Source organism: Ornithorhynchus anatinus, chromosome 5 (assembly GCF_004115215.2).
Source record: "Ornithorhynchus anatinus isolate Pmale09 chromosome 5, mOrnAna1.pri.v4, whole genome shotgun sequence".
In the NCBI taxonomy this organism is placed as follows: domain Eukaryota; kingdom Metazoa; phylum Chordata; class Mammalia; order Monotremata; family Ornithorhynchidae; genus Ornithorhynchus; species Ornithorhynchus anatinus.
This window is the reverse complement of record NC_041732.1, coordinates 95,860,113-95,886,916: the sequence shown is the minus strand read 5'-3', so window position 1 is coordinate 95,886,916 and position 26,804 is coordinate 95,860,113. Positions and strand designations below refer to the sequence as shown.

The window sequence follows — 26,804 nt, the reverse complement described above, 5'->3', positions numbered from 1 at the left end:
GAGCACGTGAGAGTGAACTTAACATGTCGCTGAATGAACTGAATGAATGACCTTCATTGGTGGAGGAAAGACAGCGGTTGTATGGCGCCTTTCACAGTGTTGATGGAAGAGTCCAAGGGCATGGGGGAGTAAGGCCGCATAGTTCAGTGGAAAGAGCACAAGCCTGGGAGTCAGAGGACATGGGTTCTAATCCCAGCTCTGCCACATGTCCGCTGTGTGACCGTGGGCAAGCCACTTCACTTCTCTGGGCCTCAAGTTACCTCATCAGGAAAATGAGGCTTAGGACTGTGAGCCCCATGTGGGACAGGAACTGTGTCCAACCTGATTACCTTCTATCTATCCCAGGGCTTAGAACAGTGCTGGGCACATAGGAAGCGCTTAACAAATGCAACAGTTGTTATTACTGTTAATAATAATAATAATGTTAATGTTGGTATTTGTTAAGCGCTTCCTATGTGCCGAGCACTGTTCTAAGCACTGGGGTAGACACAGGGGAATCAGGATGTCCCACGTGGGGCTCACAGTCTTAATCCCCATTTTACAGATGAGGTAACTGAGGCACAGAGAAGTTAAGTGACTTGCCCACAGTCACACAGCTGACAAGTGGCAGAGCTGGGATTTGAACTCATGACCTCTGACTCCAAAGCCCGTGCTCTTTCCACTGAGCCACGCTGCTTCTCCATTATTACTGTTATTACTATATCCCCGGCCCAGGGTGTACGGAGCACTTCCATTGTTACATTATGGTTTTAATTGTCACCCAGTGTAGCTTGAATTGTTTCTTTTGTAGCATAGTAACGGTCGAGATTCATTCAAGATGTACCCACTATTGGAAAATCAGGAACACTGGATATAAGGGCCTATCTGACGGTCCTACCAGGAAGTGCAAGTCTCTGCTGTGAATGTTTATCCCAGCAAAAGGGAACCAATGGGCTTGGGGAGTTGAATCCAGTAGTGCAAGTCTTGATTGAGGAAATGGTCCCAGAGCCAGCGTCTCTGTAGAAAGGCCCTTGTTTTAACATTCCTCATTTTCCAAATCTGAAAACAGGAATAAGACTCCAGCCAGAGTCTTGGGTCAGTTAATGACTGGTAAAGTCACTTTGAAATGCAAAGGGACATGTTGGAATTCCTACCTGTGGTAATCAAAAATCTCTGTGGCTGTGGTTATGGTCTGTAGGTTTTAGTGTTCTGAGATGATTTCCAGAGTGTAATTTAAAGAGAAGATAAATCTGAGATTGCTGATGCTTCACCTTGCAGATCATTAAACAGAGCACACCTGTTCACTTTATCATCTTACTGGTTGGAGTCTTTAAAGGCAGGGAATGTCTCTACCAACTCTATTATATTGTACTCGCCCATGTGTTTAGTACAGTGCGCTGCACACAGTTAGCACTCAATATAAGCAATTGGTTGATTGATTGATGGATTGATTGAAGTGAAAGCCAGTGACTATTTTGCCAAACTGCGAGGATTCCAGAAAGGAAGAGGCATCACTGTAGCTCATGGACTGGAACTGAAACCAGTAACTTATTCCAAAAATGCCCTATCAGCTCTATACCCAGCTAAAAAGTAAAATGCCTGTTGTTGACAATGGATGATGGACAGGCAGTGAAGGAAGCAGAGTTTGGAACAAGAGGGGACACTTTGGCATATTGAGTGGGAAGATGTTAGGAGGGGCCTCTTAATAACTGTGGTATTTGTTAAGTGCTTGCTATGTGCCAGGCACTGTACTAAGCTCTGGAGGGGAGACAAGCAAATCAGGTTGGACACAGTCCCTGTCCCACGTGGGGCTCAAAGTCTCAATCCTCATTCTACAGATGAGAAAACTGAGGCACAGAGAAGTTAAGTGACTTGCCCATGATCACAAGGGACCAGAGAGGCAGCGTGGCTCAGTGGAAAGAGCACGGGCTTTGGAGTCAGAGGTCATGGGTTCAAATTCCGACTCGGCCACTTGTCAGCTGTGTGACTTTGGGCAAGTCACTTCACTTCTCGATACCTCAGTTACCTCATCTGTAAAATGGGGATGAAGACTCTGAGCCCCACGTGGGACAACCTGATTCCCCTGTATCTACCCCAGCACTTAGAACAGTGCTCAGCACATAGTAAGCGCTTAACAAATACCAACATTATTATTATTATTATTACAAAAGGCAGAGACAAGAATAGAACCCCTGACCCTCGGACTCCCAGGCCCGTGCTCTACCCATTACGCCATGCTGCTTCTCGTGCTAGTACTGCCTCTTGTCAGTAGCGTGGCGTGGTAGCGTGGTAGAGAAGCAGCGTGGCTCAGTGGAAAGAGCACGGGCTTGGGAGTCAGAGGTCATGAGTTCGAATCCCGGCTCTGCCACTTGTCAGCTGTGTGACTGTGGGCAAGTCACTTCACTTCTCTGTGCCTCAGTTACCTCATCCGTAAAATGGGGATTAACTGTGAGCCTCACGTGGGGCAACCTGATTACCCTGTATCTCCCCCAGCGCTTAGAACAGTGCTCTGCACATAGTAAGCGCTTAACAAATACCAACATTATTATTGTCAGTAGCAATGAGGAGGGTGGTTTAGGCATCTGAAGGGTGGAATGTAAAATGCCCTGAAAAGAGGGGGCATCTAACCTGAAAACAGGAGGAGGGACCAGAAGGGGTAGGAATAGAGGTCATTCTGAGGCTGGATCAGCCCAAAGAATGTCTCATTTGCCAAACTTGAGCCCAGTCCGTTAAATGGTATTTTTAGACCAAGTCCAACTTGGCCTATTTGCTCCCTCTCCTGCTAGGACTTGCAGATGGATTCCTGAGGGTGGCCGGGCTAGAGCAGGGTGCTGAGAGCTCTAAGGTTCTTCCTAAACCTGGTCTCCTCTCCCTGCCCTCTTAGCCAGAGTCCGGAGAGGTCCTATTTGAGGGATACACGGATCACCTGACCGAACCTAGCACAATCCCTGCATTCATTCATTCAGGCAGTCGATCATGTTTATTGAGCACTTAGTGTGTGCAGAGCACATTACTATCTGCGTGGGAGAATACAAAATAACAATAAACAAACTCCCTGCCCACAATGAGCTTACAGTTTAGAGGGGCAGACAGACATTAATATAGTTTAATAAAATTACAGCTATCAATGTAAGTGCTGTGATGCTGGAACTGGAGATGAATAAAGGGAGCAAATCAGGTTGACTCAGAAGGGAGTGGGAGAAGAGGAAATGAGGGCTTAGTCAGGGAGGGCCTGTTGGAGGAGATGGGCCTTCAGTAAGGCTTTCAAGGGGGTGATTGTCTGTTGGATTTGAGGAGGGAGGTCGATCATTCATTCATTCATTCAATAGTATTTATTGAGCGCTTACTATGTGCAGAGCACTGTATTAAGCGCTTGGGATGAACAAGACGGCAACAGATAGAGACAGTCCCTGCCATTTGACAGGCTTACAGTCTAATCGGGGGAGATGGACAGACAAGAACAATGGCAATAAATAGAGTCGAGGGGAAGAACATCTCGTAAAAACAATGGCAACTAAATAGAATCGAGGCAATGTACAATTCATTAACAAAATAAATAGGGTAATGGAAGTATATACAGTTGAGCGGACGAGTACAGTGCTGTGGGGATGGGAAGGGAGAGGTGGAGGAGCAGAGGGAAAAGGGGAAAAAGAGGGTTTAGCTGCAGAGAGGTAAGGGGGGGGTGGCAGAGGGAGTAGAGGGAGAAGAGGAGCTCAGTGTGGGAACGCCTCTTGGAGGAGGTGAGTTTTAAGTAGGGTTTTGAAGAGGGGAAGAGAATTAGCCTGGCGGAGGTGAGGAGGGAGGGCGTTCCAGGACCGCAGGAGGACGTGGCCCGGGGGTCGACAGCGGGATAGGCGAGACCGAGGGACGGTGAGGAGGTGGGCGGTGGAGGAGCGGAGAGTGCGGGGTGGGTGGTAGAAAGAGAGAAGGGAGGAGAGGTAGGAAGGGGCAAGGTGATGGAGAGCCTTGAAGCCTAGAGTGAGGAGTTTTTGTTTGGAGCGGAGGTTGATAGGCAACCACTGGAGTTGTTTAAGAAGGGGAGTGACATGCCCAGATCGTTTCTGCAGGAAGATGAGCCGGGCAGCGGAGTGAAGAATAGACCGGAGCGGGGCGAGAGAGGAGGAAGGGAGGTCAGAGAGAAGGCTGACACAGTAGTCTAGCCAGGATATAACGAGAGCCCGTAATAGTAAGGTAGCCGTTTGGGTGGAGAGGAAAGGGCGGATCTTGGCGATATTGTAGAGGTGAAACCGGCAGGTCTTGGTAACGGATAGGATGTGTGGGGTGAACGAGAGGGACGAGTCAAGGATGACACCGAGATTGCGGGCCTGCGGGACGGGAAGGATGGTCGTGCCATCCACGGTGATAGAGAAGTCTGGGAGCGGACCGGGTTTGGGAGGGAAGATGAGGAGCTCAGTCTTGCTCATGTTGAGTTTTAGGTGGCGGGCCGACATCCAGGTGGAGACGTCCCGAAGGCAGGAGGAGATGCGAGCCTGAAGGGAGGGGGAGAGGACAGGGGCAGAGATGTAGATCTGCGTGTCATCTGCGTAGAGATGGTAGTCAAAGCCGTGAGAGCGGATGAGTTCACCGAGGGAGTGAGTGTAAATGGAGAACAGAAGAGGGCCAAGAACTGACCCTTGAGGAACTCCAACAGTTAAAGGATGGGAGGGGGAGGAGGCTCCAGCGTAGGAGACCGAGAATGATCGGCCAGAGAGGTAAGAGGAGAACCAGGAGAGGACAGAGTCCGTGAAGCCGAGGTGAGATAAGGTATGGAAGAGGAGGGGATGGTCGACAGTGTCAAAGGCAGCAGAGAGGTCAAGGAGGATCAGAATGGAGTAGGAGCCATTGGATTTGGCAAGAAGGAGGTCATGGGTGACCTTAGAGAGAGCAGTCTCGGTAGAGTGGAGGGGACGGAAGCCAGATCGGAGGGGGTCTAGGAGAGAATGGGAGTTAAGGAATTCTAGGCATCGATTGTAGACGACTCGTTCTAGGATTTTGGAAAGGAAGGGTAGTAGGGAGATAGGACGATAACTGGAGGGGGAAGTGGGGTCAAGAGCGGGTTTTTTTAGGATGGGGGAGACGTGGGCATGTTTGAAGGCAGAGGGGAAGGAGCCCTTGGAGATTGAGTGGTTAAAAATAGAAGTTAAGGAAGGGAGGAGGGCAGGGGCGATGGTTTTAAGAAGGTGAGAGGGAATGGGGTCCGAGGTGCAGGTGGAGGGGGTGGCACTTGCGAGGAGGGAGGATATCTCCTCTGAGGATACTGCAGGGAAGGATGGGAAAGTAGGGGAGGGGGTCAGTGGGGGGGAGGGGAGAGGCGGAGGGGTGACTTTGGGGAGCTCAGACCTGATCGTGTTGATTTTCGTGAGGAAATAGGTGGCCAGATCATTGGGGGTGAGAGATGGGGGAGGGGGAGGAACAGGGGGCCTAAGGAGAGAGTTAAAGGTCCAGAACAATCGGCGGGGGTGACGGGCATGGGTGTCGATGAGGGAGGAGAAGAAGCTTTGCCTGGCGGAGGAGAGGGCAGAGTTAAGGCAGGAAAGGATAAATTTGAAGTGTGTGAGGTCGGCTTGGTGCTCAGCAGCGCTCAGCAGCTCGAGCATAGGAGCGTAGGAGGCGGACAGAGGAGGTGATCCAGGGCTGTGGGTTAGTGGAGCGAGCCAGAGGCAGTATGTGAGCAAAGGGTTGGCAGCAAGATAAATGAGATAGAGGTACAGTGGGGCCCTATAGACTTCTGAGACATTATATCAATTTTGGTAGTGTTGTGTTTACTATGTGTCCAGTACTGTACTAAGGACTGCAGCAGGTACAAGATAATCTGGTCCTACATGGGGCTCACAGTCTAAGAGAGCATGGCTCAGCAGAAAGAGCCTGGGCTTGGGAGTCAGAGGTCATGTGTTCAAATCCCAGCTCTGCCACTTGTCAACTGTGTAACTTTGGGCAAGGCACTTAACTTCTCTGTGCCTCGGTTCCCTCATCTGTAAAATGGGGGTTAACTGTGAGCCTCACGTGGGACAACCCGATTACCCTGTATCTATCCCAGCGCTTAGAACAGTGCTCTGCACATAGTAAGCGCTTAACAAATACCAACATTATTGTTATTATTATCCCCATTTTGCAGATAAGGAACCCGAGGCACAGAGAAGTTAAGTGATGTACCCAAAGCCACACGGCAGATGGGGGATTAGAACCCAGATCCTCTGGCTTCCAGGCCCAAGCACTTTCTAGTAAGTGCTTCTCTGAAGTGGTGAATGTGGTAGAAGGATCTGAAGCTTGAACTCAGGTTAATAATAATTGTGGTACTGTGAAGTGCTTCCTATGTGCCAAGCACTCTTCAAAGCACTGGGATAGAAACAAGTTAATCAGGTTGGATACAGTCTCTGTCCCACATGGGGCTCACACTCTTAATCCCCATTTTACAGATGAGGTAACTGAGGCCCAGAGAAGTGAAGTGATTTGTCCAAGGTCACATGTGGCAGAGCCAGAATTAGAACCCAGGTCCTTCTGACTCCCAGGCCTGTGCTCTATCCATTAAGGCACTCTACTTCTCAGAAAGGAATTTTAAAAACCAACCATATTAGAGAAAGGCCTAAGAGGAACTGAGAGATGGGAGAGGGAAGTGATCCGTTCTCAGCAAACGTGACTCAGAGGTCAGTCTATACTGTGGACATCGGACAAAGGCATCTTCAGTGGGTCGAGTTTGGAACACTAGCTCCCTGCTGTGGTTTAGACTTTATATCACCATTGCCCATCCTCTAACCCCTCCCATTCTGGTAGAGCCTGCTAATACCTGAAATACCTGTCCCCTTCATCTGCGAAGCAGTCTTTTCCTCCCCTGCCTACCAGTAATGGGATCCGTCTCTTTGAAAATAGTAATAGTAATGGTGGTGTTTATTCCACGCTTACTATACGCTAAACACTGAGGTTGATACAAAATAGATTAAATACAGTACTTGTCCCACATGGGCCCTGATGATGGTCCCATTCACCAGCTCAAAGGCTGTTTTCTACTCTACCCACAGTCACACTCCTGTCCATCAATCAATCATACTGAGCACTTACTGTTTGCAGAGCACTGTACTGAGCACTTGAGAGAGTACAGTACCACAGAATTAGCCTACATGTACCTGCCCAGTAACGAACTGTCCTGTCCTCGGGAACGATATGTGGTACTGCCACTTGGATGAGTTATTCCAGAAAGATTTGCTAGTAGTTTTTATTAAATAGGCAGGAAAGAGTGCACTGTACAGCTGGTGAGAGAGAAAGAGAGAGAGATTACCCAACAGGCCACAGAGAAGTGTAGATATACGCTGATGAAGATGGCAGCTGGGGATTGGAATGGCAATTTAGGCCACTTAACTTTTAATACTGGGAATGAGTAGACTAAGCAGAAAAGGAAATTCAGGTTTCCTGATTTTACTTAAAGCAGGATCTAGGTAATCTGTTAGGATATAATTTTCAGGATCAATCCATAAATCATATTTATTGATCACTTAGTGTGTGCTTAGCACTATACTAAGCACTTGGGAGAGTTCGATATAACAGAGTTGGTAGACATGTTCCCTGCCCACAATGAGTTTACATTCTAAAGGGGATGTGTTGAGATATTTTCTCCAAAACATAATATAATATGTTAAATAATACAACCAACACATAATGATAATTATGGAATTTCTTAAGCACTTACGGTGTATCAAGAACTGTTCTAGTGTTCTAAGCTCTGGGGTAGATAGAGGTTAATCAGGTCAGCACAGTCTCTGCCCCACATGGGGCAGGATGGAGTAGGAGGATGGAGAAGAGGTATTGAATCCCCATTTTACAGTTGAGGAAACTGAGACACAGAGAAGTTCAGTGCCTTGCCCAAGGTCGCACAGCAGGCAGAATTAGAACCTAGATCCTCCGACTCTGGGCTCTTTCTTCTAGGCCATGCTGCTTCTGTCATATGTTGTCCTAAAACTGATTTCCTTTCCTTCTGTGTCTGCATCCAAATCACTGATGACCATGCGATTGGTCACACACTTGCCATTGGTTCTTGTCAACTAACCACGCCATGGGAAAAAGATTACCTATTTAGACTGAAGCTAAAATGGTTTTGATTTATGTTTTTAATTTCTCCCTGACAGGGTAGTGAATTTCCCATCACCCCTAAAAATAAATGTCATGCAGTAGAGATTTTCCTTTGCACACTGTCAAATTTTAAAGTTCCTTGGGTCAAACTGAGAAGCCCTGTTGGGTGAAAGTGACCCCTAAATTCAGAATCCTCTTACACACCAAGAACACCCGTAATAACCAGAAAAATAGCTTCATGTCTTTAAGGGGAGAGACATGGCTTAGCAAAAGAGATGATATCTTTTCTCCGGATTAGGCCACTGAATCAGTGTCAGCAGAGTTTGGTTATTTAAGTCAAATCACTCAAGGCGATAAACCACATCAGAAATTTTTGAGTGAGATAATATAAACTGTAGCGAGGAGGAAACAAAGTAGTGTTGCTTCCTCTCCGGCAATACCAAGGAATGGGAAGCAGCATGGCCTAGTAGAAAGGGCATGGGCCTCAAAATCAGAGGACCTGGGCTGTAAGCCCAGCTCTGCCAATTACCTTCTGTGTGACCTTGGACAAGTCACTTAACTACTCTGTGCCTCAGTTCCCTCATCTTCAAAATGAGAATTCAATGCCTGTTCTCCCTCCTACTTAGAGTGTGAGCCCCATGTGGGACCTGATTATCTCGAATCTGCCCAGTCTTTGGCTATAGTAAACACCACAATTATTAATTATTATTATTACTCTACTGAGATTAAGGAGAAACTTTTGCACTTGAAAAGGGAGTATTTATTATTAATTGAGGTATTAGTTAAGTGTTAAAGTTAAAGCAGTATGGACTAGTAGAAAGAGGGTGGGCCTGAGAATCAGAAGACCTGAGTTCTAATCCGTACACTGCCACCTGCCTCCTTTATGATCTTAGGCAAGTCACTTAACTCTTCGGTGCCTCAGTTTAGTCATCCGTTAAATGATGATAAAATTACCTGTTTTTCCTCTCACTTGGACTGTGAACCTCATGTGCTCTGCACTTGAAAAGTGCTCAATAAGTACCATTGATTGATATGGACAAAGATTGTGTCCATTATAGTTTCTAACTACTCCAACACTTAGAACAGGGCTTGGTACATGGAAAAACCTTAGTACTATGACATTTAATTATTATTGTTATTAGCAATAATAATAATATATCTGCAGGCTTCTTCACAAATCTGTAATTTGATTAATCAGCTAGCAATAATGGTATTTATTAAGTATTACCGTGCGCTAAGCACTAGGAGAGAGTACACAAGTGGGAATTACTAGCTTCTGGATAATTGAAAATTCTAAGTTGTGACTATAGAACTTAAAAAGAGCCTGGCTCTTCAGACTGTGTCTCTTAAGGCCAGTTCATACCTCCTTATGAATATTAAAAGCAGCCCCAGAGGCTTTATGAATAAGCAAAAAGGGAGTAGAATCAACTTCCAAAACATTTACCTGATGGCAGTAAAGCCTTCTTAAGGGACACTCTGGGGTGAGTTAAAGCTCCAACTTTTCATGTGGATTTGTGTAGCCCGGAGTTTTTAGGGAAATGTTCATATCGGTGCAGTTTTTCTGGGTGAGACACGCGAGGAGAACGTATGCGTGCTAACTGAAAGGTGGCCTTAACAAGCAGAGAAAGAAAAGGCAGAGGGAAGCGCTGTCTCCCATAAGGTAGAATGACAGTGCTCCTTTGAGAGACATCTATGGTGGATAGATCAACCTGCTGTGCTGAAGTCAGGAAAAAGGTTTATTCCCTTTGGAAGAGACTGGAAAACTGAGAAGCACATTAGAAAACGAGTGACATGCAAATGTATCAGTACAGCAAAAGACAATCTTTACTGGCACAAAAGAGTATAATGGAGTGTCAATCACACGAAAGTCTTTTCACCCAAAAGCAAGGAGAGCAGAGGAGCCTTTTTTAGTGCTGCATCCCAGCTGAAAACTGGGCATCAATTGCTAATGACAGACCTGCATAACACACTACTATTAAGAAGAGAGTAGCTTGGAGAAGCAGCTTGGGGTAGTTGGATAGAGCATAGGCCACGGATGCAGAAGATCATGGTTTCTAATCCCAGCTCTGCCACTGTGTGACCTTGGACAAGTCACTTCACTTCTCTGTGCCTCAGCTGCCTCATCTGTAAAATGACGATTGAGACTGTGAATCCCATCTGGGACAGGGACTCTGTCCAACCTGATTTCCTTGTATCCACCCCAGCACTTATTATAGTGCCTGGCCCATAGTATGCACTTAGAAACACCACAATTATTATTATTTCTTTGAGAAAAAGATTTGTGTGGAAAGGCAGAAAAGGAGCACCAAACATCAAGTACAACAGCACAATACTTTTTCGTGTGCCCATTGTAGCCAGGTCTGTGGCACACTGTGTATCAAGAAGGGAGTGGCTTTCTTTGGGCAAAAGATTTGCATGGAAATACAAAAAAGGAGGAAAAAGGGAAAACGGGACAAGGTGCTCCAATTAAATACATCATAACAGGAGACAACCTTTTTGTCTGCCCAGGGTAGCCAAGACCGTGGCATTGGCCTTTTCAGCCACATACTCATTCATAGGTGAACTTCACCCTCAGTAGTGTCTTCCTCAAAAACAAAAGACAACTGTCTATACATTGGTCTTTCTGGCCCTGTTGTCACACATCGTGCTGTCAGGATTGGCTCTGTTGAATAGGAAAGGCAGCTCTATATATACTTAGAGGAAAGAGGCATTCAAAAAACACATGAGCATCTGTAATGGAGTCTGTCTAATTCTACCTTTTATCTAACCAAACCCCCCGTCGTTTTGCATTTCATCCACCCCTTCCCAGAATTGCCAGAAATATGGGAGCTGAGAGGCTGCTTGCCTTTAAGACAACCTGAGAATTTCTTCCACCCTCAACCCTCTTGCCTGTTACTTAAAGGACTTGCCTGCCTTCTCAGGAATGGATTTGATCTGTCTCTAAGTCTCCGAGTTGACAAGAGATGTGTCCCCTCTTAGGAAAAATGACTACCTTGTCAATCAATTAATCAGTGGTATATATTGAACTCTTAGAATGTGCAGAGTTCTGTACCCATTGCTTGGGAGAGCATAATCCAAGTAGAGTTGGTAGGTGCGATCCCAGCTACGTAGGAGCTTACTGGCTAGTGGGGAAGACAGATTAGAAAACATTACAGATAGGGGCAGAGGCAGATTCTGAGTATCTACCCATAAGTGCTGTGGGGGTGGGGTGAATATCAAAGTGCTCAGGTGATGGAACGCATTGGTTTGCAGTTCTGATGTCCATTTTATGGCGAAGGGACCACCAAGAAATAAATATGGGTTTGGAGGGCAGGATCCATCTACTTAACATATTTGCTACCCGATGCGTGTCCTTCATGAATTAAGTATGAAATAGGGGGGAATGTGTGCTTGTTTACACTGACTAGCTGGGTATTCATTAAATCAATGCTAGGCTCTTGCTTTTTTTTTTTTTTTTTTTGCCCTGAAGCTCTCTGCATTAGGAGGGCTTTAATTGCAGGTGGAGAGACCACTGTGAGTCTCCCAAATCCAGGCACCTGGTGCAGATGACAGGGTCCCTTGCAGCCCCCTCCAGCAGGGTCTGGGTACATCTGCCAGGCCCTGTCATTATCTGAGGCTTTCTTGTCAAAACCGTGCAGTCCTTGAAGTGCGCGTGTTCCGGCAAGGGACCCTCGTCAGTTTCCTTGGCACCTGCAGACGGCTGCACACCTGGCATTTAAGTGGCACAGAAATGTGTTGTGATTGTTTTCCCTCTTTAATGAACCCACTGGAGGAACATTTAGCTTTTTATCCAGGAGCCTGTTACCCAGCCATTCACATGTGCTCCGTTCGCTCAGAGATTCAAAAACTCAGTTGTGTTATAAGAATCCATCTGCCAGAAGCCTTATAACCAAATCTGCAGGACTCCCAAAGGAGACTTTTGCACTGGTAATTTAAGCTAATGATTTCTAAACATATTTAGTCAGTTTTATGAAGACCTCATTAGAATGTGACTGTTTATTAAAAATCCAAATGAGGTCTCACAGTCATTTAGGAAAATTATGGTTGAGTCGCTGTGAACCATTCTGATAGAAGGTGATGAAATGCTTTGTCGCTAATGGAGGTTGGGCAAGGGACTGAAAGAAGATGTTAACCTCTTTTCAAAAAGCTAAGCAGAAAAAAGATCTGAACAGAAATTATACAATTGGGGAATTGTTCTGCCTTTCTTTTCACAATCATGTCTGGTGTGACATGGAAAAAGGATAATGAGTAAACATTTCTTCTTCTCAAAATCTGCTTTGCAAAACACAAGCTAGGAAGGAGGTTAAGGCTCCAGTGGCCAAGGGACTGAAAAGATTTCCCTTTCCTGAATTAAAAGTTCTGGATTTGGGATGAGGGAAGTGGGGAACTAAGGGGTAGGGCTGCAGTAAGTGGAAAGTGGGGAGGGAGGGGGTAAAGTTATCATCTAGACTGTGAATCCCACGTGGGACAGGGACTGTGTCCATCCTGGTTGTCTTGTACCTCCCCATGACTTAGTACAGTGTCTGCAAAAGAAAGTGCTTATCAAACACCATTAAGAAAGAAAAAGCTAGCATGATTTTCCCAGTTTACAATCATATCAGTAACTGAATATTATGCTATCTAAATGATAACTACATAGGTTATGTGTTTCTTCAGTCAGTGGTATTTATTGAGCGCTTACTGTGTGCAGAGCGCTGTCCTAAGTGCTTGGGAGAGTATAATACAATAGAGTTGTTAAAGATGTTCCGTGACCACAAGGAGCTTACAGTCTAGAGGGGGAGACAGATGTTAAAATAAATTAGCAGATATTTACAAAAGTACTGTGAGGGTGAAGGGGTGAATATCGAGCTCATAGGTGACGCAGAAGGGAGAGGGAATAGGGGACATGAGGACTTATTCTGGGAAGGCCTCTTAGAGGAGATGTGATTTTAATAAGGCTTTGAAGGTAAGAAGAGTGGTGGTTTTTCGTATGTGAAGGGGGAGGGAGTTTCAGGCCAGAGGAAGGAATGAGAAAGGGGTTGGCAGCAATAAATCGAGATTCATTCATTCAAATGTATTTACTGAGTGCTTACTATGTGCAGAGCACTGTACTAAGCGCTTGGAATGTACAATTCAGCAATAGAGGCAATCCCTACCCAGCAACGGGCTCACAGACTAAATGGGGGATATGGTGAGAAGGTTGGCATTAGAGGAGCAAAATGTGCAGATTGGGTTATAGTAGGAAATCAGCAAGGTAAGGTAGAAGGGGGAGATTTTCTGGTTGAGTACCTTAAAGCTGATGGTAAAGTGTTTCTGTTTAATATGGTTGTGTTTCCTAATGATGAAAATCACACTCTCTAGATTTGTTAAAGTAGCTTTTCATGGTGGACAGTATAGAAAACACCTTGGGGAGAAGTCAATTTATTGAATAGGGCTGTTGATGGTTGGCCAATTCTGTCCTCCACTGCTCAGAAGTGGCAGCCAAGGCACCAAAGTCATTTAGGGAAATTTGGAAACGATTGTTTTCTTTCCTATCAAAATTTAAGCAGATAATTTCCTCCCTTGAACTGCTGCTTCTACCTTCCCCAAGGTTTCAGGTAATGTCTTTCCAGAGTTGCAATTTCTGTATTTGAGGGAATTGACCAGTTCCAAAAGAGCTTCTGCAACTCAACTTCCCATGAGGGTTAGGAGTGAATGATATAAAGAGAAAACTTTCCCACACAGCAGGGTGGAATTTTGTTTTCCAGTAGAGGATTTTATGGTGGGGAGGGGAAAATATGAAATTGAATAGTAATCTGATACCCATCAGAAGTCTTGGATATCTAAAGGTTGTTCACAAAATATTCAACCCTGGAAGCTAGTTATTTGTTAGGATTACAATTTTATTATCTTATGTTGACAAGCCATATCTGACCCATAGCGATGCCATTCATTCATTCAATAGTATTTATTGAGAGCTCACTATGTGCAGAGCATACTAAGGGATTGGAAAGTACAATACGGCACAGATAGAGACAATCCCTGCCCAATAATGGGCTCACAGTCTAAACGGGGCAGACAGACAGCAAAGCAAAACAGAACAAAACATCATCAAGATAAATAGAATCATAGCGATATACACATCATTAACAAAATAAATAGGGTAATATATACAAATATGCACATTGCCGAGGGGAGGGGAAGAGCAGAGGGTGGGAGGGGGGAATGGGGAGGGGAGGAGGAGCAGAGGGAAAGGGGGCTCAGTCTGGGAAGGCCTCCTGGAGGAGGTGAGCTCTCTTTAGGGCTTTGAAGAGGGGAAGATAGTTTGGCAGATGTGAGGAGGGAGGGCATTTTAGGACAGCGGTAGGATGTGGGCCAGGGGCCGAGGGCGGGACAGGCACGAACGGGGGATAGTGAGGAGGTGAGCGGCAGAGGAGCACAGTGTATGGGGTGGGCAGTAGAAAGAGAGGAGGGAGGTGAGGTAGGAGGGGGCAAGGGGATGGAGAGCACTGAAGCCAAAAGTGAGGAGTTTTTGTTTCGTGCGAGGGTTGATAGGCAACCACTGGAGGTTTTTGAGGAGGGGAGTGACATGCCCAGAGCATTTCTGTAGGAAGATGATCCGGGCAGCAGAATGAAGAATAGACTGGAGTGGGGAGAGACAGGAGGATGGGAGATCAGAGAGGAGGCTGACACAATAATCCAGTCAGGATATTATGAGAGCTTGTACCAGCACGGTAGCAGGTTGGATGAAGAGGTAAGGGCGGATCTTGCCAATATTGTGAAGGTGAACACATCTCTCCCAGAATGCCCCAACTCCATCTGCAATCGTTCTGGTAGTATATCCGTAGAGTTTTCTTGGTAAAAATACCAAAGTGGTTTACCATTGCCTCCTTCCATGCAGTGAACTTGAGTATCTGCCCTTGAGTCTCTCCCAAGGCTGCTGCTGCCCAGCACAGGTGGGTTTTAACTTGTAGCAGATTGCCTTCCACTTGCTAGCCCCATCCAAGCTAGGAATGGCATGGGTAAGCCTCTGCATGACTCTCCCTCCCATAGTTGAGACTGGTAGAGTACTGGAAACTCTCAAGGTGCAACCCTGAGAATGGGAGGATTGCAGTAGTTCTCTGAAAAATCAATCAATGCTATTTAGTAAATGCTTACTCTAGCTTTCCCTTGGGAGAGTACAATACAAATAGACACTATCCCTGCCCTTCAGAGCTTACACTCCAGTGGGGAAGCCGACTGTGTGAATCAGGCAGGTCAAGGCTTTACCATGGAGAAGAAACAGGAGGGTAATGCCAACTGTGACTGTGTCACCAAGTTGTTACATTCCCAAATAATAATTATGATATTTGTTAAATGCTTTCTATGTTCTGAAAACTGTACCAAGAGCTGGAGTAGATACAAGATAATCCGGTTCGACACCATAATAATGTTGGTATTTGTATTTGTTAAGCGCTTACTATGTGCCGAGCACTGTTCTAAGCGCTGGGGTAGACACAGGGGAATCAGGATGTCCCACGTGGGGCTCACAGTCTTAATTCCCATTTTACAGATGAGGTAACTGAGGCACAGAGAAGTTAAGTGACTTGCCCACAGTCACACAGCTGACAAGTGGCAGAGTGGGATTCGAACTCATGACCTCTGACTCCAAAGCCCGTGCTCTTTCCACTGAGCCACGCTTAAGCACTTACAGTGTGTAGAGCATTGTACTAAGGCATGTGAGAGTACAGTACAGGATTTCTTGTCCCATAAGGGGCTCAGTCAGTTTTATTTCTTGAGCACTTACTGTGTGCAGAGCACTATACTAAGTGCTTGGGAGAGTACAGTGTAACAGTATAACAGATACATTCCCTACCCACAACTAATTACAACAAGGTCACACAAGCAATAATTATAATAATAACGTTGGGATTTGTTCAGCGCTTACTATGTGCTGAGCACTGTTCTACTGGGTAGATATAAAGTCATCAGGTTGTCCCACGTGGGGCTCACAGTCTTATTGCCCATTTTACAGTTGAGGTAACTGAGGTACAGAGAAGTTAAGTGACTTGCCCAAAGTCACACAGCTGACAAGGGGCAGAGCCGGGATGTAACAGAGCCGGAATTAATACCCAAGTTCTCTGATTCCCAGACACAGGTTCTTTCCACTAGGCCACGATTAGGGTTTAGGAGTAATTGGGGAGAAGTATACAGACCACTTCTCTCCCCATTTTAAAAGCCGAACTAAAAATCATCTCTTCAAAAAGCCTGCGCTGACTAACCTCTCATTTCCCCAACCTATTTGCCTGCCTCCCTTCTGAGTCATATATGCATTTGGGTCTGTATCCCTTAAGAACTTGTTATCCCATTGTCAGTCCCACAGAACGTAGGTACATATCTTTACACTCTATTTCCCCTATCTGTAATATATTAATTTTGGTATCTGTTAAGTGCTTACTATGTGCCAAGCACTGTTCTAAGAACTGAGGTAGATACAAGGGAATCAGGTTGACCCACGTGGGGCACACAGTCTTAATCCCCATTTTACAGATGAAGTAACTGAGGCACAGAGAAGTTAAGCGACTTGCCCAAGGTCCCACAGCAGACAGGTGGCAAAGCTGGGATTAGAACCCATGTCCTCTGACTCCCAAGCCTGTGTTCTTTCTCCTAAGCTACTTCTCTTAAAAGAAGCATCTGAAAAGTATAATACCCTTGCTATCCCTGTTTTAAGTCCATCAAGGTTTAACATCTTTCTCAAACCTTTCTTCAGGTGATTTACCTGAGGACAGCTTTGTATTAACTTCTATCAATCAGTGGTATTTATTGAACACATGCTGTGTTCAGAGCACTCTACTAAGTGCTTTAAAATAAATGGTATTTGTTAAGCACTTACTATGTGCCAAGCACTGCTCTAAGCGGTAGGGTAGATACAAGTTAATCAGGTTGGGCACAGTCCCTGTCAGAGGGCTGTGTTAATCCCCATTTTAATGTTAATCCCCATTTTACAGATGAGCTGAGGCACAGAGAAGTTAAGTGACTTGCCCAAGCTCACACAGCAGACAAGTGGTAGAGCCAGGATTAGAACCCATGTCCTCTGACTCCCAGGCCCATGCTCTTCCCAGAAGGCCACATAGCTTGGGAGAGTACAGTAAAACAGATTTGGTAGACAGTTCCCAGCCTAGAGTCCTAGGCAACCTCGTATCATATGCTACTTCCATTTTTTCCATTTTTTTGCCCATATCTAGATCCAATATAAATTGGGCTTTGTAACAAAAACATTCCAAATTGACTTCAAATTACCTAGGACTCTTAGCCATAGCCAAATCCATAGCTGCCCCAGTGGAAGGATTTTGCAGTATCAACAAAAATCTCAAGGTCAGTCTAAGAACCGCTCCAAATATTCACTCCAAAGATCTGTGGGTTATTTGTCTGCTAGCAGTGTGCACATAACTCTTTAGCATTCTCCATCCATCCAGACTAGCAAGATGACAGAACCTCCGTGGGCCTGCCTTTCTTGGCCACCTTTTCAAACCCTGCCACTAGCCTAGAGCCAAACCCTCACACTGCTTTGTAAAAATGGAACAGGGATCCTTGAGACACCTCATTATCGTCCATATCTGCAGTAGCCCCAGCATTAAGGCTTCTGAGCTTGGCTCCCTTGTCAGCTCACCTCATCACACTCACTTTGTTCTTAGGTGTTGTCTTAGGGGTATATGGTTCAGAGGTCACCTGCTTTCATGTCTCTCTAAAGCTTTTAGAGTGAAAAACCAAAATGAGTAACAGATGGGCAAATGCACCTTGGAATGAAGACATAATGGACTGAGAGGTTTCATTGCGTACCCTGAATATATGTGGACATGCAGTGTGCATCTGTAGCCTGTTGGCAGGATAATTGGATGCAATATGGGATGGTCTCACAGCTCCAATAGCCCTACATCTCTGTTCTGCTCATATGAACATTTGAAAATGTTTTTTCTCCCCTCTTAAATGACTAACATGTGCTGTTATGCCATAATTATCAGGTGGAAAAACAGCCAGTCTGCCCTCCCCGCCCCCCCACCTCCTTTTTTTCCCCTCTGCTCTCCATCTTCAACATCTAATCTCCCTCCTCCGTCTCCCTCCCAGAGGGTGTGGTGAGAGTTAGTCAGTGAAACAAATGTGTGTGAGAGCAGGGATCCAGAAGTAATAATGAACCAGACAGTGTATCCGTGTTGCTGCACTCCTGAGCTCGCAGATTACCAAAGTGGCAGGAAATGAGATACCTGTTTAATAACAAACATCCATTAATAAAGAAAGTATTATATGAGATAAAAAGGAATTTCCCCACCTGGCTCAAAGAGAACTCATCATTATCAAGAGGAAAGTTTCTGCCTCGGAGACGTTTCCTGTGAAACTCTACATCGTGGGATTTACTGGAATTTTTTATGGTATTTAAGCACTCACTATATGTCAAACATTGTTCTAAGCTCCGGGATGAGTACAAGTTAATTAGGTCGAACACAGTCCCTGTCCCACATGGGGCTCACGGTCTAAGTAGGAGGGAGAAGAGGTATTTAATCTTCATTTTACAGGTGAGGGAACTGACTATAAGCTTGTTGTGGGCAGGAATGTGTCTGTTTATTGCTGTATTGTACTCCAGCAAGCTGTTAGTACCGTGTTCTGCACATTGTAAGTGTTCAGTAAATACAATTGAATGAATGAGGCACAGAGAAGATAAGTCCAAGATCACACAGCAAGCAGTTTGGCAAAGTCAGGCTAAAAGCTCGGGACCTCTGACTCCCAAGCCTGTGCTTTTTCCACTAGGCTACACTGCTTCTCTTGCCCAGTCTGTTGAGATCAGTGACTTACCCCTTCAGAAAGTGACTCACCCTCACCCATCTAGGGATTCCTGCAGGAAGAGGGAGGAACAGAGCAGAATTTCCAAGTAATGAATTTCTGTCTACTCTGTCTTCCTGCTGGTGAGCTCCCTTGCTCACCTTGGGCAAGGAAGTTAGTCTCCCCCTTATATGGGCCTTCAAGAGGAAGGTCAATAAAATAAAAATTGGGGCTCAACACCTGGAGGAGGAAGAGTCGCTGGCTGGCAGAAGGGCAGGTGTAGACATATTTTAAGAAATGGTAGAGAGTTGGTTGTTGGAATCAGGGCCAGACCAACTGGGAGCATGGCTGAAGCCCAGCCACACTGGTTGCAAAGCCCCTTTTTTCATTTATATGTTATTTGCTAAGCCCTGACCATGTGCTGGGCTCTCTAGTAAGCCCTGGGGTAGATACAAGCTAATCGGGTTGGACAGAGTCTCTGCCCCACACAGGGCTCCCAATCATAATTCCCATTTTACAGATGAGGCAGTCGAGGCCCAGAGAAAAGTGACTTGCCCAAGGTCACACAGAAGACAAGTGGCAGAGACAGTATTAGAACTGGATCCTTTTGACTCACAGGCCCAGGCTCTACCCACTAGGCCACACAACAGATTCCACAACCACTGCAGCTTTTTCCCTTTTTTATTTACAAATGGTACTTGTTAAGCATTTACTAGAGGCAGGACATGGGTGAGGGGTCAACAGGGAGACAAATGAGACTGAGGTACAGTGAGTAGGTTGGTATCAGAGGAACTAAGTGTGCAGGCTGGGTTGGAATAGGAAATAAGAGCGATAAGGTAGGAGGTGAGGGCAAGGTGAGTGAGTTCTTTAAAGCCGATGGTAAAGAGTTTCTGTTTGATGTGGCGATGTATAGGCAAACACTGGAGGTTCTGGAGGACTGGAGAGACATGGACTAAACGGTTTTGTAGAAGAATGATCCGGGAAGCAGAGTGAAGTATGGACTGAAGCGAGGAGATGGCCAGATTGGGATCTGATCAGGGTAAAGAGCAATGAAAAGCAGTGTGGCCTAGTGGATAAAACTTGGGCCTAGGAGTCAAAAGGCCAGGGATTCTAATCCCAGCTCTGCCACATGTCTACTGTGTGTCCTTGGGCAAGTCTCTGGTTTCATCTGTTAAAATGAGGATTAAGACTGTAAGCCCCATGTGGGATATAGACTGTGCCCAACCTTGTATCAACCCCAGTCCTTAGTACAATGCCTGGCAAATAGTAAATGCTTAAAAAATACCATTAAAAAAATGTGTCGGGGAGAATGATGCTAGAAAAGGATTTTGCAGAGATGGGAGATGTTGCAGAACAGGGAAGAACATTTGCAGGGAGGGAGAATTTACAATAGAGAAAGGGATAATAATATGGGAGGATTGAAGGTGACAGATTACAGAGGAAGGTGTGGGGGTTAACACAGTGAATGTTTTACCTGAGTTAAAAAATACCCAGTCCCAGCTCTGGCAGAAGAATTTCACTGTATAATTATGCAGGAGTCTTAGAAATAGATCTGGTTGCCCTGAAGTGGCCAGTGGGGGTGAGATTAGCTTCAGGGAAGAGGGCTGGGTCTCTGCAGGGAGGGAAAAGGAGACATCAGAAAGTCTGAGATCAATGCATCAAGGATGAGGGCATTTATCCACAGTGATAAAAGCTTCCACCTTTCTGGATTGACTCAGAAACAGAAACCTTGATGTTTTAGGCTGCTGTCAGCGTGGAGGACCTTTTCTTTTACAAGAGAGGAATCAGTTTCATTCTCTCTCCCTCCAGTGCCAGAATCTTCCCTCATATTGATGAGAGCCATGGTTTGGTGGTTTTAAAATCCACTTAATCAGTGGAATGGCCCTATTCCAATCATTTTTTTGGTAACGTTTAAGATAATGAAAAATGAAGAAATTCATAAATTGGCAACTGCAGACCCCTTCTACTATGTCATATGCTCTGTGGGTGCAGGTCAGGTTCATACCTTAAATTCACTGTGTTGGGACTAGGCTTACCCCACCAATAACTCACCAATAACCCCCACCTTGAAGTTTCCCTTTTGGTCCATTTGCCCATATGGCAAAAGAGCTTTTTTCATAAACCACGATCTAAAACACATGGATTCCATCACCAGATTGAGTCAAACCAATGCAGAAGGTCGAAATCACGTCCAGGCCTCTTGATATTGATCAGTTAATCAATGATATATATGTAACCTTTAAGCTTGTTGTGGACAGAAAACTTGTCTACCAAATCTGCTGTATTGTATTCTCCCAAACACTTAAAGCAGTGTGTTGCACACAGTAAATGCTCAGTAAATGCCACTGATCGATTGATTGATTGAATTCTCGATTGGGCGCTTACTATGTGCAGAGGCCTGTACTAAATGCTTGAAAGCAGGGAAAGAGGGAGAAAGAGAGAGCAAGAGTACATGAGCATAACCCAGCCATCGATCAGTCAGTCAATGATGTTTATCAAGTGCCTACTATGTGCAGAGCGCTGTACTAAGCCCTTGGGAGAGTACAATTCAGTAGGGTTGGTAGACAGGGTCCCTGCCCTCAAGGAGTTTATAAATTGAGTGCAGGAAATAGGTATCAATATAATTTACAGACAGGGGAAGCAATAGAATATAAAGTTATATACATAGTTGATAGAGCACAGGCCTGGGAGTCAGGAGGTCATGGGTTCTAATCCCAGCTCTGCCACTTGTCAGCCGTGTCACCTTGGGTAAGTCACTTTACTTCTCTGTGCCTCAGTTATATCATCTGGGGATTGAGACTATGAGCCCCATGTGGGCCAGGGACTGGGTCCAACCCGATTTGCTTGTATCCACCCCAACGCTTAGTACGGTGACTGGCACATAGTAAGTGCTAAACAAATATTAGTTATTATTATTACTGTTGGTATAATTATTATATTACAGGTGTGGCGGGGGTGGAGAGACTATCAAAAGATTTAGGGGCTACAGATCAAACAGCTTAGGCAATACAGAAGGGAGGGCAAATAGAGTGGGGAAGTGAGAGGTTGGTCAGGAAAGGCTTGTTGGAGGAGATACGATTTTAGTAGGGCTTTGAAGATGAGTACAAAGATGACCCTACTGTGGATATGTGTGGCAACAAACCCCAAAAGACTAATGCCTGGCTGCAGTTCTTTCCACCCTGTACAGTATTTTCTCATTACAAACTTACAGCAATTTCTAGTTTGGTTTTTGTTATTTATACCTTCCCAAGTCCCTGCTCTCTAAAAGTCACCCTGTTTCTGGTTGCTGCCTTCCAAGTTGCTCTTCTAACTGCTATTGTCTCCCAGCAGCTGAACCATTTGTTGTATCATTTGAGTCTGCTTCACTGTGTAGGATTAGTAATGCTATATGTTGAGCATCTACTGAGTGCAACACACTGAACTAAGGACTTAGTTAGGACAGCAAAACAGAAGCAAAAAAACACATTCCATCTGCCCAATCCAATATGGGGAGACAGACATGCTCGCCATATCTGTGAACAAAAACTTCTCACTCTAGGCTTCAAGGCTGTCCATCACCTTGCCCCTTCCTACCTCTCCTCCCTTCTCTCTTTGTACTGCCCACCCCACACGCTCCGCTCCTCTGCCGCCCACCTCCTAGCCATCCCCCGTTCTCGCCTATCCCTCCCTCAACCCCTGGGCCACATCCTCCCGCGGTCCTGGAATGCCCTCCCTCCTCACCTCCGCCAAACTCATTCTCTTCCCCTCTTCAAAACCCTACTTAGAGCTCACCTCCTCCAAGAGGCCTTCCTCAGACTGAACTCCCCTATTCCCTCTGCTCCCTCTACCCCGCTTCACCTCTCCACAGCTAAACCCTCTTCTCCCCCCTTTCCCTCTCCTCCTCTCCCTCTCCTGTCCCACCCCCTCAGCACTGTACTCCTCCGCTCAACTGTATATCTCTTCATTACCCTATTTCTTTTGTTAATGAGATGTACATAACCTTGATTCTATGTATTTGCTCTTGTTTTAATGAGATGTTCTTCCCCTGATTCTATTTATTGCCATTGTTCTTGTCTGTCCGTCTCCCCCGGTTAGACTGTAAGCCCGTTAAAGGGCAGGGACTGTCTCTATCTGTTACCGATTTGTACATTCCAAGCGCTTAGTACAGTGCTCTGCACTTAGTAAGCGCTCAATAAATACTATTGAATGAATGAATGAATGATCATGCACAATGTTTCGAAGAGTGGGAGCAGAAGGAAAATCAAACACTAAATAGGAATCGAACAAGCATGCCAAGATCACACACCGGCACAAATAACTGAACGTTCCGTTGAAAGTACATATGTACCTAACTGCTGAGTTTTGGGGTGGTTGTTGAATTGATACAACTTGGGGTGCTGGAAATTAATTGGAGAAGGCTTCTTGGAGGGGGTAGGATTTTAGGAGGATGATGAAATTATGAGTAAGAGAACCTGGGTTCTAATCCTGGCTCTACCACTCTTTGCTATATGTCTTTGGGCAGGTCACTTATCTTCTGTACCTCAGTTTCAATTATTCAGTCGTATTTATTGAGCATTTCCTGAGTGCAACACACTACTAAGCTCTTGGGAGACTACAGTATAACCGAGTTGGTAAACATGTTTCCTGTCCACAGCGAGTATTCATTCAAGGGTTTCCTCACCTATAGAATATTCTCCCTCACCCTCAACCTTTAGATTGTGAGCCCCAAGTGGGACCGGTACTGTGTGTCTGACCCAATTATATCTTTTTTTTAAAAATGGCATTTGTTAAGTGCTTACTGTGTGCTAGGTAATGTTCTAAGCACTGGGGTAGATACTGGGGTAGATCAGGTTGGACATAGTCCACATCCCACATGGGGCTCACAGTCTTAGAGAAGCAGGATAGCTTAGTGGAAAGGGCACGGGTTTGGGAGTCAGAGATCATGAGTTCTAATACCAGCTCTGCCACTTGTCAGCTGTGTGAGTTTGGGCAAGTCACTTAACTTCTCTGTGCCTCAGTTACCTTATCTTTAAAATGGGGATTAAGACTGTGAGCCTCATGTGGGACAACCTGATAACCTTGTATCTACCCCAGCACTTAGAACAGCGTTTGGCACAGAGTAAGCGCTTAACAAATACCCTTATTATTATTATTATTATCCCCAGCATGGAGTAGTGGATAGAGCACAGGCTTGGGAGTCAGAAGGTCATGGGTTCTAGTCCCAGATCCTCCATTTATCTGCTATGTGACCTTGGGCACGTCACTTACTTCTCTGGGCCTCGGGTACCTCATCTATAAAATGAGAATTGAGATTGTGAGTCCCATGTGGGACAGGGATTGTGTCCAACCTGATTTGCTTATATCTACCCCAGTGCTTAGTACAGTGCCTTGCAATAGTAAGTGCATAACAAATACCATAATTGTTGTTATTTTACATCTGAGGTAACTGAGGCACAGAGAAGTGAAGTGACTTCCCACGGTCACACAGTAGACCAGTGGCAGAGCTGGGATTAGAACCCAGGTCCCTCTGACTCCCAGGCCCGGGCCCTATCCACTAGGCCATGCTGCTTCTCTTGGCACATAATGAGCTCTTAACAAAGACCATGATTATTACTATTAGGAAGAGTGGAGATCTAATAGATTTGGTCAGGGAGGAAATTTCAGTTTGGGCAGGGAGAGGGAGGAGAGGCAAGAATGAAATACACTTATAAGGTGGGCATTTGATGGAGTGAAGCATGGAACTGGTGGATAACAGGCAAAAAGAGTATATATGTAAGATGTGGAGAGCTGCTGCAGAGCCTTAGAGCAAAAATTCAGGAGTTTCTGCCAGATGTGGAAAGATGCCACTGGGGGGTTTTGAGGAGTGGAGAGTCATGTGCTTTGCAGCATTTCAGGAAGTTCTAAATTCTAAACTGGACAAGGAGAAAGGGGGTTGAATTTGCCATTTGGGCTTCCTGAATACCCACCAGCACCTGGCCAGGGTATCCCAAGAAGCTGATGGAACAAAAGGAATCCTTCTTAGAAGGATGTCTATTGGGATAAGTGATTTTTTAATTGGAAGCACTGGGGAAGAGAAGCTGTTCAGATATGAAGTAGCCTGGTTTCGGGAAAGAGCCTAGCTGGGAACTGCTACTAGCTCGCATTCAGGGCTGAGTCTTCTGGGCAGTGCTTTGGTTCTGCTAGTCAGTATCTTCATCAGAGCTGGCCTCTGCAGTAATTCTGTGTTAGAAATTCATCTTGGGTCATCGCTTCACACATCATTGGATCCTTGTGCCTTTTTCACCCTTTAAACAAGAAGTTGGAATTGAAAACATCTTGATAATTCCAAAGTCAGAGCCCTGTGTGCATTGGGTTATGTCTATAAAGACCTTTTTGTCAATTAGTGTGGCACCTCGAGCAATGAATATGGATATAGTGTGCATAGGCAAAAGTTTCCACAAAACACGCTGGCTGTGGCGGTGGGGGCCTTCCATGAACACGGCCCACGTGAACCCAAACAGTAGTTTCCCAAAAAACCTAGTGTGTTGAAACTTGGAGAAGTCTATTTTCTCTAATTATTTATTTATTTGTAATCATGTCTGTTTCCCTTTCTAATCTGTAAGCTCATTGTGAGCAGGAAATGTGTCTGTTTATTATTGTACTGTATTCTCTCAAGTGCTTAGTACAATGCTTTGCACACGAGCGCTCGATAAATATGATTGAATGAATCAATGAAAGTCTAAACTTCTTAAGTGCAGGAAATGTGTCTGCCAACTACTCTCCCAAGCGCTTGGTACCGTGCTTTGCACACAGTCAGCCCTCAATTAGTACACGTGATCGATTGGTTGATACCCCTTCCCGACCCAGGAGGCCCGAAAGCGTCTGCTGACCTGTTTCAAAATGATTTCTTGGTCCAGCCGATCGGCCCGGCGGACTCGGAACCCAACCCATCTGACAGGAACCGAGCTATAGTTAGACTTGCGTGTGCTGCTCAGTAGTGGGGCTGCTTCAGGGCCCTCAGCTGCAGCTGCTTCCTGTTTCCTACGTGCTCCGGGCATGGTCGTGTGGATCAGATTCCAGGGAAGCAGAGGCGAAAAGCGGCAGGCGGGAAGGGAAAGTTAATAGAAGGGTAGCCAGGGTTTTCAATGAAATACATTGAGCTGGTGGCAGGGAAATGATACTGTCCCTCCCCTGGGCATAATGTGAGAATCTGGAGGGGAGGGGAGTGAGAATTAGAAGGGACCTTCTGACTTTTAACATGGCAGGGAGATTTCAGATATGAACCAGACCAAACACTGGAGTGGCAAAAAAAATAAAACGAGAAAGATGAACAGTGAACCTCCCCGTGTTTCTGTTTCTCAAAAGCCTTAGAAAATATCCACACACCCTTGTCTCTAAAGTATTTTAATTTAAAAAGATATCATAGAAGGAAGACAGAAAGCAAAGCATGAGTTCTCAAGCCAATTCTGTAGCACTGTTTATTTTGTTTCTGACAGCTAATCACAACGAATGCCTTTTCTTTAGAAAGGAGGGATACCAAACTGATCATAGTAGTGAAGATGTGTTTGGGTTTTTCATTCTTTATGTGGAACAAAAGTGGGATTTTTTTATGCAGTGAGTTCATGAAAGCAGGAGTGATACTCTGAAACATACTAACATGAACAGAATAGTGTATTTAGTATTTCAAGTTAATTTTGTCCCCAAAACTCTATTTGCCATTCACAAGAACAGCAATAGAATCATACTTTACCCTTGAAAGGAAGAAAATTAATAGACTCTCCTCTTCTTCCTCCATCACCATCAGCATCATCCTCTCTTCCTCCACATCACATTCACTGAATTACATTGAACCCTATCCAAAGGAAGTGAAACCTAAGCTTAGAGTATACTTTTTAAAACGTAAAACATCATGAATAGCTGAGACTAATTTTAGAAATAGGTAGGGCTAAGGAAAAATTAATTTTTCTAATTTGGGTAAAAGTCTGTGGATAATTTTCCTTCCTCAAAATAGAAGTATCTCGGGTCTTTGTTATCCTGCAAGACTTTTCCCAAAA

The 26,804-nt window shown here is 45.3% G+C and overlaps 1 protein-coding gene across 9 annotated transcripts in view; it reads left to right on the top strand.

The window, feature by feature from the left end:
- Nucleotides 1–26,804, top strand: part of PTPRM (protein tyrosine phosphatase receptor type M) — an 838,914-nt gene that overhangs the window by 767,253 nt on the left and 44,857 nt on the right. The gene's annotated exons all lie outside the window — the stretch shown is intronic.